At 37.7% G+C, this 6,929-nt stretch overlaps 1 pseudogene; it reads left to right on the forward strand.

The window, feature by feature from the left end:
• The first annotated feature begins 1,245 nt into the window (after positions 1-1,245).
• LOC115277087 lies at positions 1,246-1,806 on the forward strand (annotated as a pseudogene).
• Positions 1,807-6,929: the final 5,123 nt, after the last annotated feature.

Genomic DNA, 6,929 nt, shown 5'->3' on the forward strand with positions numbered 1-6,929 from the left:
ACCTCAGAACATGATACAGAGGAGCAGGCTCCAGTCGCGTCTCACCATCCGCACTGCAGACATCCTGATCTGAATCCCCATCCCTGTGTCTGGAGATCTGCAGTAAGACGGTCCCCTAAAGTCAGCTCTCAACACAGTGTCAGCGCAAGACTTTTCAAGCCGGATCATGTGGCTTCTCTGTCCAAACCCCACGACTTACTGGTTCACTTAAACTGGAGACCACATACTTTGAGCCACCTCAGAAGCCCTCTCCGATCAGCATCTACAACTCTCCTCCTCGCCTCAGCCCCTCTGGCCACTGGCCTTGTTATGTTCACAGGAGCGCAGGATGCTCCGACTCCTGTTGTTTCAATTGACACTTGCCTGGGACCATACTGTTCTTTCCGTAGACGGTCACATGGCTAACAAGCTGCATCCACGTCTGCACAATGTTACCTTCTCAGAGAGATCTACCTGCACTACTGGATTTCACAGAGAAATTCATCCTTTGTTACCCTCCACAAATGCCATGATGCTGCTTAACTTCTTTCCTATGTAGTTATTTTAAACTGTGAACATACTGTTGGGAACATAAGTAAAGTTATGCACCATAAAATGGCCAACGGGACTAACATAAGCTCTAGTCCCTAGCTTAGAGACTCCTCTTCCGGGTTCTTCTTCCTGCCACACTTGCTGCGTGAGCCAAATTACTACTAATGCGGAATACGGAAGTAACAGATGATAAATTGTCCCCCATGCTTGTGCTCAGGACTCAGATCTCTGGAGAAGGGTCTCCGCTGAGCCCACCAAGTGTAAAATAAAACTCTGATCCACCAAGATCTCTGAGTGCCACTTGTTTTCTCTGCTGGTGATCAAGCCTGGCTCTGTAACAACACTAAATATTGCATTTATAGTATTTATTATGTTTTGTCTCTCTTGATATACTGCAACCTCCATAATGATAAGTATATTAATCTGTTATATTCAATAGTGAGAATCCCAGAACCTAGAACATTCTCTGCACATCAGAGGCGTGTTATAAATATCAAATCGATGAGTGGTTAAAGAATAACTTGAGCCTTTAGATTAAAAAAAAAAAAAAGCTCATTTTCTGTTTATCCGCAGTTTCCCCAGCTTTGGGTGGTGGCCACTGCTGGACTCTGGCTTCTTATAGGATGGAGGGTCAGGCGGTGTGGACAGCGGCTCAGGCACTGTGTACCCAGAGCCCTCTACTTCTTGCCTCAGCACCCAGCCACCACCCCCCAGATGCTGGCCATCACATGTGTGGTGGTGGGAGATGGAGCCAGAGGTTGAACTTCCATACTGATCAGTTACACAGCCAATGCATTTCCTGGAGATTCAATGTATCTCCACTGCCTTTGTCAACTAGCCTGTCAATGTTATGGTAGCTGGGAAGCTGCTGAATACGGGCTTAGGGGATACAGCCAGATACTAAGATGATGCCAGATTATGCCCCTTATCCTGTCCTCAAACAGATGTATTTCTCTTGTGAGTCCTGCATCATTTGACAACGTCCAAGCAAGGCGGTACCGAACATCGCTGCCCCAACACCCCAATTATGCTGGTTGGGACTAAACTAGATCTCACAGATGACAAAGGCATGATTGGGAAACTGAAAGAGAAGAAGCTGACTCCCATCATCTACCTGCAGGTTCTCGCCATGGCTAAGGATATTGGTGCTGGAGAATACCGGGAGTGCTCCCGTCTCACCCAGTAAGGCCTCAGGACAATGTTGGGTGAAGCTCTTCAGAGGTTCTCTGTCCCCCTTTAGTTAAGAAAAGAAAGAGAAAATGCCTGCTGATGTAGATTTCTGGGTACCTCTCCTGCCCTGTCCCCCTTGGAAGTTTTATATATTTTGATCAAAAATGATGAAGCCTTCCAATCAATGCCAAAATTCTGTTACAGATTAGTTTTTCCCTAAAACCATTTTGAACCAATCCATAATTTTTAGGTTTTATTTGTTTAAAGTGTAAGACTTCAGACTTTTACATTATATTAAATTTAGCCCTAAAATGGTAAGCTTTCTTAAGGCCTTATTTTTTTTTAAATCCTCTTTTTTGCTCAGATTAAGAGTTGCCAAAATACCTTGTAAACCAAGTTGCATTGTTGTACCCAGAACAGTCAGCACTAAACTATTAAAGACCTTTGTTTTTCTGTGTGTGTTTTTTAAAAAAATTTTTTTAATGTTTTATTTACTTTTTTAAAATTTTTTAAATGTTTTATTTATTTTTGAGACAGAGAGAGACAGCATGGGTGGGGAGGGACAGAAAGAGAAGGTGACACAGAATTGGAAACAGGCTCCAGTCTCTGAGCTGTCAGCACAGAGCCCAATGTGGGACTCCAACCCACAAACGTGAGATCATGACCTGAGGTGAAGACGGAGGCTTAACCGACTCAGTCACCCAGGTGACCTAAATGTTCTATTTATTTTTAAGACAGAGAGAGACAACGTGAGCAGGGAGGGGCAGAGAGAGAGGGAGACACAGAATCTGAAGCAGGCTCCAGGCTCTGAGCTGTCAGCACAGAGCCTGATGCAGGGCTCGAACCCACGAATGTGAGATCATAACATGAGCTGAAGTTGGAGGCTTAGCCAACTGAGCCACCCAGGTGCCCCAAGACTTTTGTTTTTTAAGAAGAGACAGCAGTGTGACAAGTTTGGAAATGCAGACACTTTCTAACTAGATTTGCCTAAAAAGGCAGCACAGTCTCCTTCAAGAAATGTTGCCATCTAACCACCCCTAGGTAATCAGACGGTGTTCATTCCCTAACACTGTACTGTAGGTCATAGTGGAGTGGGTGTAATGACTCAACTCTCTGGGTCAATCTTTGGTTTGACATTAAAACAAAACAAAACTGTGTATATTCACGTTTGCTGAGATTTTGAACAGTCCTCTTACTCCCTTGCCTCTCTGATGAAGAATCTGCTCTGGCTGTGGGTGGACCCGGGACAGGGGGCCCGTGTATGTGCGGCCCCTGACCTGTTGTGATGAAAGAATGAAGACGGTGTTGTGACAAAATATGGAGGTTAATTTATACTGTGTTGTACATATAATTAAACAGAGTAAAAGAGCATGGGTAAAATTTTAAAAGGTTAATTTCTGTCAAGTTCAGTAAATGATGAAGAAAGGCTTGTCTTATCGCTGTGTGCTTTAAGTTTTTTCTTTTTCTTAGGCCTGCCATCCTTCCTGAAATTAGGCATTTAATTCATCTGTAAACTGGTTTTTCACATAGTTGCTAACTTAATGCTTTTCTTATAGAAACCCTTTTTAGTAAGCAGTATGCCTCCTTGTATTATAAAATAGTTCTGATAACGCATTAAGCATTTTTTGTAGATGAATAAAAGTGCATTCCTGTTTCCTTGTTACTTTATTCAAAGCTAATCGCTTTTCTTAGTTTTCCAGCAACTAGGTGTAAAAATCATGTATTGCCGCTTTACAGTGTTTGAAATCTTTTAGATATTCCTAAACTATGAACTTTCTCAACATCACTATCTTGCCTGACCATCAACACTATAGCTTGACTAATGCTGACCCTCCTTTTTGCCTTAGCCCCTGGACACATACGTCCTGTTGCTCTGCCTATCCATACTCCTTTGGGTCTGTGAGGTTCTAGAAGTCTGTACTCCTGCTAACGAAGTTCTGTACAGCTTTGCTGCTGTCCAGAATGCAAGATTGGGCCTTTCAACCAGTAGCACAAAATTTTTTAAATTGACAGTTGCAGAATTGTGGAGTGTTTTTACATTGATCTTTACTAATGCAGTTAGCAATGTGTTTTGCATGTATGACTGAATGAGTCCTTGAATCTTAAAAAATGTGACAAGCAGAATGAATTAAAAAAAATAGAAGAGAGATCTATACATTGTAGTGAAAATAAATAATATCTAAGGGTAAACAAAAATGTCTGAAAAACCTGCAGATAGAGAATCAGAATTGAATCATTTTGGCTCCAGATTTGTCTTCAATAATCTGAGTCTTGAGGAGTCATTTGATCTATGCTCTCAAGGTTCTGAATCCAAATACCTTTGAATCTAGACTTACATACTTTGCCAGATACTAATCAAAATTGAATGCAGAATAAATATTTCTTTTAAGGTTGTAGGCTAAGGTAAGGTAAGCTTTACTCTCACCAGACATTTCTGAAATGAATATTAGTGAAATGTATACAATACCAAAATGAAATTAAAATATAAGAATAATCAATTACTGTGATTCAGAAAATAGCAAGTCACAACTAGAATGCAATGAAAACCAAAGCAAAACAGAAAGGGAAGCAATGGGCCTGTGTTGCAATTGTCTCAAATTAGCACATGCAGGAGGAATCTAACAGATTTTATGATAAAAGGAATGAAAAACCTTAATACTATAATTAAATTTTTTTTTAAGTTTTGTTCAATGGAAAGGCATTAAAAAGTCTCTAAGAGACACAACCAAACCATAGAAAATATTGAAAGTATGGAGCAAAATCATGATACAAATTTGAGTTTTCACAGGTGTCTTAAAAAAGCCCACCCATTTTTCTCCTCATGCCTGTACGGGTCTCTTTCAGATTTCATAGATACAGTTATTTGAAATTATTCTGTTTTATTGATATAATCACATTTCCCTATTCGGTAGAAAGGTGTATATCAATTCTCATAATATTGGGGATGCTATTTAAACCATCTTTAATTTATATAATCAGCATTTATACTTCCACACTAAACATACTTACAGATGAGATAGTCAATTTTCTAAAATAAGACATCATGAAATGAATATATCTGTCTTATATCTGGGTGGTAAAAAGGGAGATATAATCTTCTGTAGAGATGATAATTTTTTTCTTCCTTTATGATAGTGTGGAGTCAACATATTTGTTTAAAGATAATGATTCAAGATGGAAGTGTTTAAATATATACTTAAGGGGAAGCTTTAGAACAGAAAAATAAAATAATGCAAAATGGGAAATGAAGAAGCAGATTCATCTGGCGATATAAACTCACTGAATAGCTCACTTTTAATACAGAGTTAATAGAATGCATCTATGTTTTATAACTTGAAGACAAGAGTCACAAATATTAAATGTAAAGTTATGGTGATAATTACCAGAAAAGCTAAAAAGAGAAATGGTTAATGGTTAACATAAAATACATGTTTAGCCTCTGAAAAATACATTAATTTTAATTGTGTTCATTCCTAGTTGTGGCATTTCAGATGGTTTCATTGATTTTTTTAAAACATTGTGTATTTCTATATTTTTGCAATTCATAGCCAGGAAAAAAAGTGATAAAACTATTAAGTTTAAATGTGTTCAGTCTTATAAAAAACTATTATTTCAGTTCTAAAAATTACAGTGTTTTCTAACAAAGTTCTCTTCATATTTTATAATCTGTTCTCAATTGTCCGGCTTTATCTGTGCCAGGAGTAAAAGGAATACAAAAATCATATTCTGGGGTTAACATGTTTATCAACAATAATTATAATTAATGGTCTCAAATGGGAAAGCAGTGGTATGTACACATTTTTTAGATACCGAAGAAAAAGAAAAATCCCGTTCTGAAAAGCAATTATGAGTGACCAAGGGTAAATCAGGAATAGCTTCACAAAGAATGTTAGAATTTACTTGTGTTTGAAAAAAGCAAGGAAGGCATCTCTTTATCTGAAGAAGGGAAGAGGAATATTCAAAAAGCATGCTGTATAAATAAATTTAAAAGCACAATTCATAGCTTGAGGGGATGGATGGCTGTTAATTAACTGTAAAAGGTTACTAAGGTGATTTTCCCCTTATATTGAAAATAGAGTATTATTCACTTTAATTCAGATTTAAAAGCCTGCCGGAAAGAAGTCTAGGCAATATGCCTTAGCCAAAAAAAATACATGAAATACACAGCGAATTACTACTGAATACCTAAATGAGTATGCTACAGGCTAAAATTATATGTATATTAGCCAAATTAAAAAAAATAATCTGTCCATACCTACTGTTAATGTAAAGGAAGTAGACTCTTATACACTCTAGTGGAAGTGTAAACCACACAACCACTTTAGAAAGTAGACATTGCAAATATTAGACCACATTTTAAAATAATTGTTTCATAAAAATTCATTCAATTCACTTTTTCCCTAATAATGGAGAATGGAGCATTAATGTACTTTTGTATTGTTTATAGTGTTTTATATTTCAATCATATATTTCATCATGTATTTCAATCATAAACAAATCAGTTATGCTTCTGCATGTTAACATTTATACATAAATGGTTATCAATTCCATAGCACAGTTGATGTAAGAGATCTTCTATGTATGGCAATATTTATTTTAAAAGCCTCAATAATATAAAAACATTATTTGAATAATGCACTTTATCAAGAATCAAAACAAGGTTACCTGGGTGACTCTGTTGGTTAAGCGTCCAGCTTTGGCTCAGGTCATGATCTTATGGTTCTTGGGTTCGAGCCCTGCTCAGCACAGAGCCCACTTAGGATCCTCCCCTCCTCTTTCTGCACCTCTCCACTGGTGCTCTCTCCTTCTCAAAAAAAAATAAACATGTTTTTTTTAAAGAAGTATCAAAACAATCAAAATATCCTATCATCTGGTCAGATGTAAATAATGAGTAACCTCAGGTTTCAAAAATAACAGTTCTTGAGTGATCCTAGAACCACCAAGCCTTGAGCTAGTGGATTAAAGATTACATAGCCAGGTGACATTTTTAGTCCCAAAAGAAGGGACGAATTCTGCCCTCAGTGTAAGAGACAACTCCATTCTGGAGAAACAAAAGTTAGCATCCAGCCCAGATGCACCAACATCTGTTTGCCTCTTCTCTCGGCAAGAATAAATGTTGAAGAAAAAATTGTAATTAATAGAAAGTAAATTGTACAAGATAAACAGCAGCACCAAGAGAAATCCTCTCTTGCTGAGAGTTGCAGTAGTTTTACTGATTGGTCTGATTT

The sequence above is a fragment of the Suricata suricatta genome, chromosome 13 (assembly GCF_006229205.1).
Source record: "Suricata suricatta isolate VVHF042 chromosome 13, meerkat_22Aug2017_6uvM2_HiC, whole genome shotgun sequence".
Lineage (NCBI taxonomy): Eukaryota > Metazoa > Chordata > Mammalia > Carnivora > Herpestidae > Suricata > Suricata suricatta.